General features: G+C 48.7%; 1 protein-coding gene across 2 annotated transcripts in view; it reads right to left on the minus strand.

The window, feature by feature from the left end:
* Window positions 1-12,960, minus strand: part of LOC147668910 (uncharacterized) — a 436,976-nt gene that overhangs the window by 219,446 nt on the left and 204,570 nt on the right. The gene's annotated exons all lie outside the window — the stretch shown is intronic.

Genomic DNA, 12,960 nt, shown 5'->3' on the forward strand with positions numbered 1-12,960 from the left:
GCTTGTCCTACCTTGCACTTATAATGCACCCTGCCCTCAGGCCTACCAGAGGGGTGACTAATATGAAGTCAAGGGAAGGTTTCGGGGCTGGCAAGTGGTTGCACTTGCCCAGCCAGCATGACAGTACAAGACTGCACGCGGGTTCTGCGGTGGCAGTCCCCAGACACATCTTACGGCTGCTTCTGTGGGTGGCGCAACCAGCGCTGCAGGCCCACTAGCAGTATTGGCATTCACAAGCCCTGGCACTTCTAGTGCACTTTACTAGGGACTAACAGTAAATCCAATGCACCAATCATGGATACCAATCACATGTACAATTTACAGTAGGGAGCACTTGCACTGCGGCACGGGTCGGCCGTGGCGCAGTGCCCTGAGTATCGGAAAACCAGCAAAACATCGGAGGCACATCAGCAAAAAGTGGAAGGGAAACTCACGCCAAGGTGCCAGGTCTAACACGTGTCCTCTCCAGCTGAAATGTGGGGGGGGAACTACCCTTCCCCAGGGAGTTCCACATCACTAAGGCGGAAAAATCTGGACAGACCGTCAGCGTTGGCGTGATCTGTTGACCGGGTGGTCACGCACGCCCAGTCAGGCAGACCCACCATCCGCAGGTGAGTCGTCTTCTCCACCTTTTCCCAAGGGGAGTGCTCCAAGTCATTCCCTAGCAAACAGTCAACAGGCATGGTTTTCCTCACACAGACCTGCAGAGTACCAGAGACCCCCCCCACTCGAAGGGAACTTGAGCCATCGGACACTGACTCTCTGAATCATCAGCGTTGATAACCCTACATTAGGCATGGGGTACAACCTGCTCTTGAGACACCAGGTGCTGCCTCACTGCAGTCACACTGGCTCCTGTATCTCTAAGAGCCTCAGCTTCCTTACCATTGATGATCACCACCTGCCCATATTTCTTAGTGTTAGAGGGCAGGTAGTTTGTAGGGATCATCTCACTGTCTCCTAGTGAGACTAGGGTCATGTGAACGGGATCTCCACCCCCCGGGACCATCACTTCTTCTCCTAAGTGAACACTAGTCACTTGACGGGGCGGAGCACCAGTGGGTGCGGGTTTTCCAAACAGGCGACACTTGGGGTCACTGGATATGTGCCCAGGCTCGCCACATTTGAAACAATTGAAGGGCCCCTTTGGAACAGGTTTACCTGTCGGGGCCCCATTCTGCTTTGGGGGTGGGGGAGGCTGAGAACCTTTCTGCTGGTCCCCTTGGGGATTACTTTGGGGGCCTTTTTGGAACCCTTTCTGTTTTCCCTTGTCCCCCCCACTCTTCTGCTGGGGACCCTGCCCACTCTTGGCGGAGTCTCCCACTGGACCCTTGTGGACCCTGGTGCTGAGCCAGCGGTCCGCCTCCTCAGCAAGCTTCCTCGGGTTGGACAGCTTGCTATCGATCAGGTGTTGGCGTAACTCAGGAAAACAGTGATCAGACAAGTGCTCCCATGCAATTAAATCAAAGAGACCTTCAAAATCATTCACTTTGCTACCCTTCACCCAACCATCCAGTGCTCTGCAAAAATAAGTCACATACTCCACATACGTATTCCCAGGCCGCTTAGTACATCCCCTAAACTTCTGTCTATACATTTCAGGGGTAAGCCCGTACCTGTTCATTAAAGCTTCTTTCATGTGGGAATAGGATCTCTGATTTTCAACGGGCAAATCTAGCAAGGTATCTCGCCCTTCGCTAAGGAACCTTCCCCACAACCCCGCTCCCCAATCCTTGTCAGGGACCCGGTGGGAGGACATGGCTACCTCGTATGCCCTAAACCACTGTCCTATGTCATCCCCCTTAAAGAACTCTTTAACTACATCTTTGGGGATGTGCACTCTTGACTCTACCTGCACCGGCGTTGTGCTGCCACCAGAGGGAGGATGATCCAAGTTTCTCTCCTTTAGACTCATCTCCCTCATTTTCAATTCGTAATCCATTTGGTGCTTTCGCTCTTCCAGCGCCATTCTTTTGGTTTCAAGCTCCAGTTGGATTTTTAATTCTGCCAGCGTTCTTTCATGATCCCTCGTTTCCTTCCTGTCTGCCAGCTCCTCTGGCGACAGGCCTTTACCAAAGCTGTGCACGCTGTCTTGCCTTTCGAGATCCACCAGATCCACAGGTGCCCTCTGCTCCTCAGTGGCATCCTGATCCTCAAGGGCATCTTGATCCTCCGGGGGCTTTCTGGCCTCTATCCAGGCTTTCAGGGCCTTGTAGAGCTCTGGCTTGTTCTTGCAACCGGCGTGCGGAACCTTGAGTTTCTTACAGAAAAACTTCAGTTCACTCTTTGAGTATTTGTCCAGCTTTGCGGCGTCCCACTCCACTTCCAACATCTCAGAGGTCGTGGACTCCGCTCCATCCAGGCTCTTCGTGCCCGGCATGGTTTCTTCGCTAGGGATCTTCTCTCGGCCAAATTACAACAAAACCTGTGGCCAAGTAACTGGACCGAAATCACTGTGCAATGGTCAGAAGTTAAGGTATAGACACTGCCAATGTAAATTCGAAAATCCTCACCGCTGCGTCCAATGTAGGAAGGGGGAGGCTCTAGTTGGCGCAGTGTAGCACTAGCGACAAGCAGGGACTCTCTCTTCCTCGTCAGGGCTGAGGGTTACCTTCCAGACAACCTCTGCTTACCCTCTAGGTAGTGTGGCTTAAGCTGTCTTAGGCTAATCTTTGGGGCACATAGGGTTAAACATTTGCAATATTACACCGTCACAACCAACCCACCACACAATGACACCAAACTGTATTTGTAAAAATATATATCTTTATATAAATTTCAAGCAGGCTTGTAAATACAGTTGTCAAACTTTCAATAGCGGTTCCAGTTTACTTAAGTTCAGGTTGCCACAGTTCTCTTTTAGCAATAAGCAATCTTTCGGGCCTTCTGCCCAGGTTCGACAAGGTTCAGTGTCTCGTAGCGACTCAATGCGCTCTCTGCGTGGGCCTCGAGGGCCAGGAACTGTGCGAGCCTCGGTTTCAGAGGCGGCTCGCGTTGGGAGCAGATAGCGCGGTGCGAGCTCGGGTTGCAGGACGCTCGCACCGTGAGGATACAACACAGTACCTTTCAAATTCTTGTGGAGCGGGCGGCTTCCAGGGGAGCTGTCCCACGTCCCGTTGCTTTTCCGGGGGTCGCTGTTCGCTGCGGCTCTCAGCCGGGCAGGTCACGGGTCATCCGGGGCGGCGGTGTTCTGTGGTGGCAGGGTCCCTTCCTCGTCGTTCGCTCCGACCCTGGAGGCGGCGGTTGTGTGGTGGCGGCAAGTGGCAGTACGGTCCCCAAGTGCAGGACGTACCCAGCCAAAGTACCGGTTGCAGCTGTGTGCTCACAGCTGAGCTGTCGGGCAGGCTACCGACCAGAGGGGGTTATCACAGGGCGGCTGTCCGTCTTCGCAGGTGGATTGACGGCTCGTAGCGCAGTCAATTCGGGAGCTTGGACCGGACGGGTCCTCCTTCACTTTGCTCTCGGGCTCCCGGTGCAGTTGCGGTCACGGTGCTCGGGCCAGCGGCGGCTGGACCTCACGTTGATCTCGCTGTTGCTGTGGGCCCCGGTCACGGTGCTCGGGGGGATGTCGATGCCTTGGTTACGGGGAGCGTGGCAGGCTTGCCCAGCGCTCCCAGACCCCTCTGTCAGTACTGCAGCGATAAGCAGCACACACAGTCGCTTTCTTCAGGATGTAGCGCCCACTGGTCCTGGGGCGCTGGTCAGGGGGCAAGTTCAGCAGCAAGCCCTTGGAGATCTTTCAGCAGAGTTTGGCACAAAGTTTCTCAAAGCAAAAGTCTTCTTGTAGTCTTTCCTTTTTCCTCTCCTTCTGCAGCAAGGCACCAGACACAGGCAAGAGTCAGCACCCTTCCTTGTCCTTCCAGGTCCTTCTCGTCGGGCAGAGTTCCTTCTGTAGCACAAACAGGATCTAATTTACAAGGAGCAGGGCTCCTACTTTTATACTGCATTTCTTTTGTTCTTGCAGGCCAGGGGGGCCTTTGCATAGCCACTTTCAGTCCTTGAGTACTCTGGCGGGCGTAATCCGGCTTCTGCTTTCAGTGTGAGGGGCAGGCGCATCAGACGCCCCACAGGAGGTGGAGCCAGCATTGTGCGGACAGGGGTAGCCAGAGTACCTTGTTGATGGGGCTTCGCCCTTCCTGGGCCAGGTGTCGGCTGAGTCATCAGTCGCTCCCCCGGAGGGTGGATCCAGCATTGTGGTGGCAGAGCACAGCAAGACCCAGAGTCAAGAGCCACTCCTACCTCCCACTAAGGTGTAATCTGCGCATTCACAACCTGTCATCTCCCAGCCCTGTCACTCACACGTCCCAGACAGTCAGATACACATACCAGCAGAGGCGGGCTGAAATGGTTAGGCAAGCAAATGCTAACTTTCTAAAAGTAGCATTTGCAAACACAGAATATTAAAATAAACTTCACTAAAAGAAATATTTTATTATTCTGAGTTCAGGCATACTAAACACGACTCTCTACCATGCTCCCTGGGCCTGCTGGGATTATAGAGTGTAATAATTCCAGCAGCCCGTTCTGGCCTAGAAGGAGCAGGTAGCCTTCAATAGTGAAATACGAATTTAGTTGTAAGTCACTACTAGGACATGCCACACACATCAGGGCTTGTCCTACCTTGCACTTACAATGCACCCTGCCCTCAGGCCTACCAGAGGGGTGACTAATATGAAGTCAAGGGAAGGTTTCGGGGCTGGCAAGTGGTTGCACTTGCCCAGCCAGCATGACAGTACGAGACTGCACGCGGGTTCTGCGGTGGCAGTCCCCAGACACATCTTACGGCTGCTTCTGTGGGTGGCGCAACCAGCGCTGCAGGCCCACTAGCAGTATTGGCATTCACAAGCCCTGGCACTTCTAGTGCACTTTACTAGGGACTAACAGTAAATCCAATGCACCAATCATGGATACCAATCACATGTACAATTTACAGTAGGGAGCACTTGCACTGCGGCACGGGTCGGCCGTGGCGCAGTGCCCTGAGTATCGGAAAACCAGCAAAACATCGGAGGCACATCAGCAAAAAGTGGAAGGGAAACTCACGCCAAGGTGCCAGGTCTAACAGAAACTAAAAAAGATGGTTACTACCGCAAAAAGGTCGTACAAAGAGAAATGCTGGGCAAATCTGCTAGAATCAATTGAAGCAAGAAATCTAAGACAATTTGGGAAGTTTGTAAAAGCAGCATCCGTTCCCTCAGCAGGAGTAATGAAATGTGTCGTTAGTGAGGCAGCTTAGGAGAAGTATTTGAGGGAACTGTATGGACCGCAAGAAGATCCTGGAGTCACAGAGCCCCAGCATTGGCAGGCATTAACGGAAGAATTCAACAAATCAGACTTTACCGAACAGAATGTAGAAAGCACAATAAGGAATCTGAAATTAACCCGCGCAGCAGGGCCAGACAATCTCCCAGCAATAATATTAAAGTCACAGATAAGGTGGTGGGCGAGATTCCTTTCCCAATTGTTCCAAAAAATATTAGCAGAAGGGAGACTGCCAATGAATTGGAAGGGTGCTGTAATCAGGCCAACCATAAAAAAGGTAGCATGGACGTGCCACAAAACTATAGGTTGATCAGTCTTCTAGATATAGGAGAAAAGGTATTCTCAAAAATAGTGCTGAATAGGCTAAATGTCTGGGTTGGGAAGTTCTCAATCGTACCTACTGAACAGGGGGGCTTCAAAGAAGGGCACTCCACAATAGACCATTGCTTTGCCCTTTGGGCAATGGCGCGTAAGTCGACGGAACAAAATGGTAAGCTTTGCTGTTGTTTCGTTGACTTTCGGGCAGCGTTTGAATCAGTAGATCAGAACTGCCTGTGGGAAACTCTTACAAATAAAAACATTCCGAAAGACCTGCTGGCTATAATAAAAGAACTACACCGGGGTAATTGGGCACAAGTAATTAAGGATACTGAGGGGTCGTTGACGCCAAAAATACCCATTGAAAATGGCCTGAGACAGGGCTGCGTCTTGGCCCCACAGCTATTCTCTATATTTCTATCTGATTTACCTGCCTGTCTAGAAGTTGAAGGTAGTGCAAGTCCAAGAATGGATGGTAAAAAGGTGCCCTGTTTACTATACACGGACGACCTGGTAATATTAGACCAGACTGAATTGGGCCTCCAACGAAAGTTGAAATCCTTTAGTCAATATTGTGCAAGGAAATTTTTAACAGTAAACTTGAACAAGGCGAAAATGTTATGTTTCGGAAAAAAGGTAATTAAGTTTAATTGGTTTTTAGGCGACCTCAAATTGGAATCTGTTGATGAATATCGCTAGGGATGTGGTTTGATATGTCCCTACAGTGGCATACGCATCTTGAAGCTCAGAAAGCGAAAGCCCATATATCGATTTCTGGACTGAAAATTTTGAATCATGACTACGGGGATATGTCTCACCGATCGTTCCTAAAGGCATTCAGTGCAATGATACCTCCACAAGTACTCTATGGTGCAGAAATCCTTTATTTGAGCGGTAAAGGGGTCTGGGACCTGGAGGAAAACTCTGTTGTCCCTGCCACCATCATCAATGGTTCAAGCAATAAGAACTGAATTAGGAATAACAGCCTGGGGGGTCCAATCCCAAATAGCAGTGATTAGAATCTGGAAATGCCTGGAAAATGAGAAAGGCCAGAAAGTAGCACAATGGTGTAGAAAAGAGATTCAATCTAGTAATCTAAAAAGGGCAAAAGCGAGTAGGAAGATAATGGTGCAGGCCTGTGAGTGTATAAAGGTGGTCATCCTCCCTACGAGTAGAATGCACTAAAAGTGATTTGAAGTTTCACAGGCAAGAAGTGTCTAGAAGAACTGACATGGAATACCTGGCTAAGAAAAAATCCGTATAGTATATGATGAATCCTTGGTCTAAGGAAAACTGGTTCCCTTACCTGGATATCTTACCGAACCATTGGTATACACAGGAGATATTAAGAATGCGAATTGGGATTTACCCGTGGTTGGTAAACGAAGAATTAAAATCAAAAATGTTGGACCACAAAGGGTGTTGCAAGTGTAGGCTGGGCACAAAAGGTGACTTAGTGCACATCCTGTTAGATTGTATAACTATTCTAAAACAGCGTAAACTATGTCTTCGTCCAATATTTCTAAAATATGATATAAGAACGCGGGCCCAGGCAGTCAACTTTCTCACAGAAATGCCTACTATCGAAATTGCAATCGCTCTAGGGAACTATATAAGGGTAGTACAAAGATTCTTAAAAAACACATGAGTAACAATTTTAGAAATCTTATTAATAAATGAATTATATAGCTTGTATAAGAGAGAATGTTTATAAATTTTAAAGGGTAGGGCCGCCCAAAGAAGTGATGCTTTTATTGGTACCTCCTTTTTAAGCTGCGTATTCATTGTGTGAATTTTGTATAAATAGTGTTGTAGAACATTTTATCCTCTAATTATTTCTTTGTATTGTTGTAGAATATTTTATCTGCAATTATTCCTCTGCATTGTTTAAAGACTATGATCTAAATAAACATAACTTTGACTTTGACAATGGTACTTCAGTGAAAAGAAAGCAGAAGAAGAAACTGCTCTAGTAGACTGTGCCTTGGTCTTTATCGTACCCACCTTTTAAAAAAAATTTATTTTGTTTATTGAAGGTTTCTGATAAACGCATATAACAGTCGTCACATCCAAGACAATCTCTGCAGGAATAATACAATGCAAATGTCTTTAAACCACAAATGGTACGCTTTTGTACAGCATTACCTTTTTTCGCTCTGGTGAACCCAGTAATACACAATTGAGCGTTGTCACATCACTATAGCATCATATTTACAAAACATGGAGTAAGTCAACGGCTAGCTTGGAGTAAGTTAGGGTGGTCTCGCAGATATGCTGTAAGTGGTTCCCAGATATCTGATGGCTTTGACGCAGTTAGTAGTTCTTCTGCATGTATTAAAAAATTGTCTCTGCAATACACAGCGTCTTGTATCCAGTTTGTTAGGGTTGGGGTTTGCTTACTGTCCCAATGTATCACCACCCTGCGCTTTGCCAGGAGCAGCAGTTCAAGTTCAAGTTCAAGAGTTTGTATAGCGCACTACTCACCCAGAGGGTCTCAAGGTGCTTGTGGGAGGGGGTGCATTATTTATCGAATAGCCAAGTTTTAAGTTCCTTTCTGAAGGAAATGTGGTTCTGTGTATGGCAATTAGTTTCTTTTTCATCGATTTCACAGATATATGCAGGCCTAATAGACATAATTGCAGTGTGTATGCTAACGTGCTCGAGATTAATGTACCCAAATGATGAGTCACTATTTCCCAAAATTTCTTTATCTTTTCACAGTTCCATGTTAGGTGTGCGAAGTCTTCCTGATCAGTTCCGCATCCCTTACATCGTGCGTTGTCAAGTAACCCATATTTATGTAATTTGGCTGGGGTGTGGTAGGCTTGGAGTAGATTCTTATAATGAATGATACGGAGGTTACCATTAGGTGTGAGCAATGTAATAATTGCACAGCATGATGACCAGTCGTCACCTGTCAGGGGGGCGTCTAGAAATTTCTTCCAATTTTCCTGGGCCTGGAGTGTTTGTGTCCCAATTTCCGCTTGAACTAGCTTATATAGCCTCAAGATCATGTTAGTATGAGTAGGTTTTGTTATCAATGAATGTAATGGCTGTAGCGTTGGAGGTTCTGCTGGGAATGTGGGGCACAATTCCTTGATGATTGCTCTTAATCTATGATAAATAAATCTGAATAGCAGTGACTGGTTGCTGATGTAGGACAAGTCATCTGGTGTGATGAAGGTACCACCTGGGTATAAATCACTGATCTGTATGATGCCTATTTGTTCTAGGATCTTCATGCTGTTTTTTTTCTTGCGTGACTGACAGCGCGGGGTGATGGGCCAGTGGTAGATTCGGGGCATAAATCGGGACCTTGTTCGCTTTTTGACTAATGCTATGCCAGGCTTGCGATGTCGTCCGAACTGTGTTTATTTCTCGCGGAGATAGGTGATGTCGAGTGTTTGTGAGTATACTTGATAGTGGTATTGGATCAGCATCGCCATCCTCCACTGCGAGATGTGGCAGATATCCCACTGGGTGGTACCAATAGTGCGAGTATTGTGCCTGGTCGCATAGATAATATAATTGGATATCCGGGACTGTGAAACGTCCCGATGCATACAGAAGTGACTTGGTTTGGAGGCTTATGCGGGCTTGCTTCCCGACCCATATCAGCCTACTGAAATTCCAGCGTATCTGCTTAAAAATTGGAGAAGGCGGTTTTATTTGTATATTAACAAAAAGATATAACAGCTTGGGTAGCAGCACCATCTTTATTAGCGATATTCTGTCAACTAATGATAAAGGCGGTGTGATCTATCTAGTTATTTGCATTTCTATGCGGTCAATTGTAGTTCCATAATTATATCTAAGTACTAATTCCGCATCCCGTGTACCATGCAGAGATATTTGATTGGATCTTCCTGCCAAACAAGTGGGAATTTAATTTGTGGTTGTTAGACTTGTCTGGCCTTTTGGGTAGTCCCTCCTAATTATTATTTATTTTTGTCCCCTTTTTTGCCCCTCAAAACCTTTAATTTTTGTGTCCACTAGATTTTTGAGATGTTGGCCAGGGGGTTAGGTGCTCTTTGACCTCATAGTCCTTTTCCCTGAGGCCTAGGTGCCTTTCCGGACTAGAAAGTATGGGACACGCAAAATGGTCGCCATTAACTGCCATAACGGTCACCCCAGGACAGGACCCATAGGTTAGAATAGGGATCTTCCAGAACCTTCTAGACCCTTCTGGACCTTTTGAGGCCAGCCTATAAAAGGTCAACTGCAGAGCAGCCATTTTGTCTTTTCAGAGAGAGTCCAGTGAGTGGTTGGGATCACCAGTCAGGAAAGGAGTAAGGCGATCTTGTGGGGAGGAAAGCGCACTGAGAAAGGGGAGATCGACTTCTGAGCCGGCAGCCTCTTCGAGTGACGTGCCCCCCACTCCTTGACCAAGCCCTGTTGTGTGGGGACTGACCCCTACCCCTGACGCTGCACAAGTGTCCCAAGTCAATCCCTTGTATGCGGTGGGAAGCTGTCATATGTGGCAACACTCCCGAAGAGCAAACGTGATTGAGATCCCACTCACTGCAATCGAGGCTCTGTGGAGCTGTTCCCTGGCGGTAGCGTGCCCAACAGCTGTGGGAGCGCGTGCCTGTCGTGGGTGAAGCCCATCGGATTGGTGTGGAAAGATCCAGCGGGCAAAGTCAGCAGAAGCGTGTGACCTCTTCAGCTGTCACCACCGCGTCGGAAGGGGAGGAGAAGCAGACGGAGGCCGGCTGTGGGCGGAGTCCGGAGATCTGGCCGAGTCAGCGAGGAGAAACCCCCCGCGGAAGAAGAGGACGGAGGCCAGCTGTGGGCGGAGACCTGACTTCCTCGGAGGCAGAGAAGGAAGAACTCCGGGAGGGCGGGGTGCTAGCCTGAGGAGCGGTGAAACCAAGGCGGTACCAGCGCGGTAAGCTCGCGGCGTGGGAACCCGGCGGGGCGAACCGTTGGCAGCGGAGTCTTTCCTGGGTCAGGCCGCCCGAGCCCAGCCGAAGGATAGGCAACCAGGAACTACCAATGATAGTAAGGAGTGTCATCAGTGGGGCGGGAGAAAGAAGCAAAATCCCGACCTCTGCCCCAACTTGACTCGCATTTTTCTCAAGTGCCTAGCTATTGAAGGGCTAACCCCTCCTGAGCACCGCTAAGCAGAGTGAGACGCTTACGAGTGGGAGAGTGAGGGGACCTGCCCTCTTAACTGAATCAATTTCAGGAAGGAAATCGGGGCTAATCGAGAGACCTTAGAGTTGGTGAAAAGGGTGTGGTAAAGGTACTCGTGTGCCTGTATGCAATCCAGGCAGGAAGGGGGGGGGGTTCCGAGTAACCCTGAGCTCCTTAGTATCCTAAGAAAGTGCCTCCTAGAAGTGTAACTGATGTTGGGGCCAGATAGAGTGTCCCTTACTGTACAACCCAATGTGAGATCCTGGTCAGGGTTTCATTGAGGGGAATGAGATTGCCGCTTTTATGAGTCTTTTGCCATAAATGATTACTCTACTGGTTGTAATGCAGATATTCCTGTTCTTTTAAACTAAATTGCTGAAGAGGAGGTGGGGTTAGTTGTCAAAGGTGTTATCCTGCTAGAAATAACAACCCTGAGATTCTAAAAGTGAGGAATTGATATACCTACTGTTGAGCTGATTCCCTTTGATACATTATATAAAGTGTAATCCTTTAAATGTCTATGTATTGGAATGCTACATGCTAAAGTACAGAGAATTTATTTTTATAAAACAGCTCGTATTTTTCCTAAGACTGGTGTAGTGTCTTTCTTTTCTAGTGGATGGACGCTGTGTTACTGAAGGGTGTGACGCAAACTTTACACATGTATTTTTGGGGATAGGCCTGCCCACTCTGTGCCAAGCTACCCTATGTGACTTGGAGACCCCAGGTCCAACATAATTGATGTCTAGCGGTGGGATGAGAACCTTGTTTGTGTCTACTCTGAATTAATAAAGTGTACTCCACAGGCCTACACCTGGAGTTTTCTCCTGGCGGACTTCCCAATTACTTCTTTTTGTTTTCCAAATTTACTCCTGGTGGTGGGTGGAGGTAGCTTCGAATTGCCCCTTTTGAACCAATTCTTCTCGAGTCGTTGCCCCTATATTTCTCATAAGCAAAATGGAGTTTGCTCTGGAGGAACTGGAAACCTATTCTGTAGCCCAGCTTAGAGATTTTTGCCAAAAGATGGGAGTGTTTTTTAAGCGTGGTGCCAAGAAGGGGGAACTCCAGACCAGTTTGAGAGCTTGGAGAACTAGAACTCAAGGCCCTACAGTTAGGACCCTCCCATTCTCCAAATGGTGGCAGCGAAATAAAAGAATTGACCAGGGAATCCAGACCCTACCTACCTAAAGATATAGTTGCCAGCTACAGCCCAGGGGATGACATCGCCAAGTGGCTGGCTGCTTATGAGGTCTCCTTAAGAGCCCATGGGATCCAGGAAAAACACTGGGGGTGGTTTACATAAATACATGCCTCCCGCTGGACGGGATACACGGTTGGCCCTGGAACAGGAAGAGCAGACCCACTACCCCACCATGAAAGTGCCGCGAATTAAGAAGTTTGGGCTGACCCCAGAGAAGTATCGGCAAAAGTTCATGGGAAGTCACAAATTAGGCACACAAAACTGGGTGGATTTCCTGGACTATGCAAGGAAGGCACTAGAGGGTTGGATACAAGGCAGCGAGGTGAAGGACTATGAGGGATTATATGACCTTATTCTCAAAGAGCATCTACTCGAGAAATGTTTTCCCGAGCTGCGTCAACACCTGGTGGACAGCAAGCTGACCAACCCCCGGAAGCTTGCAGAGGAGGCGGACATCTGGGCAAGTACCCGGGTGTCCTCAAAGGGGACTGGAGGGGATTCCCAAAGGGCCGGACAGGGCGCCCCCCAGAAGAAGGAGGGGGGGGAGATAAAAAGCGGGAGTTCTCAAAAGGTCCCCAAAACAGTTTCCAGGGAAAGGGAACAGGATTCACCCCTAAGGCTAACCCGCCCAGAAACCCTCATCCTGGCCAAAGCCAGCAGCCAAGGGTTGTCCGCTGCTTTGAGTGTGGTGGTGTTGGACATTATAAGGGAGATGTCAAATGCCCAAAGAGACCACCCCCTCCCACCGGAGGAAAAGCCCCGGGAGTAGCTAGCGTAGCGCTCGGGGAGGAGTTGCCCTTAGATAAGGGGGGTGAATGGGCGGGTGTCACCTTAGTGTCCCTGGGAGATCGGGAGATGGTTCCTAAGATTCAGGTGCCCTCAAATACTACCAAGTATGGGCAATGGATCACCATCAATGGCCAAAGAGGGGAGGCTCTGAGAGATACAGGAGCCAGTAGGACAATGGTAAGGAGTCAACTGGTGTCTCCAGAGCAGGTGATTCTACATGTACTCCACCCCGCCGCGATGGCTGACGGCAGATT

This window comes from Lissotriton vulgaris, unplaced genomic scaffold, assembly GCF_964263255.1.
Source record: "Lissotriton vulgaris unplaced genomic scaffold, aLisVul1.2 SCAFFOLD_907, whole genome shotgun sequence".
In the NCBI taxonomy this organism is placed as follows: domain Eukaryota; kingdom Metazoa; phylum Chordata; class Amphibia; order Caudata; family Salamandridae; genus Lissotriton; species Lissotriton vulgaris.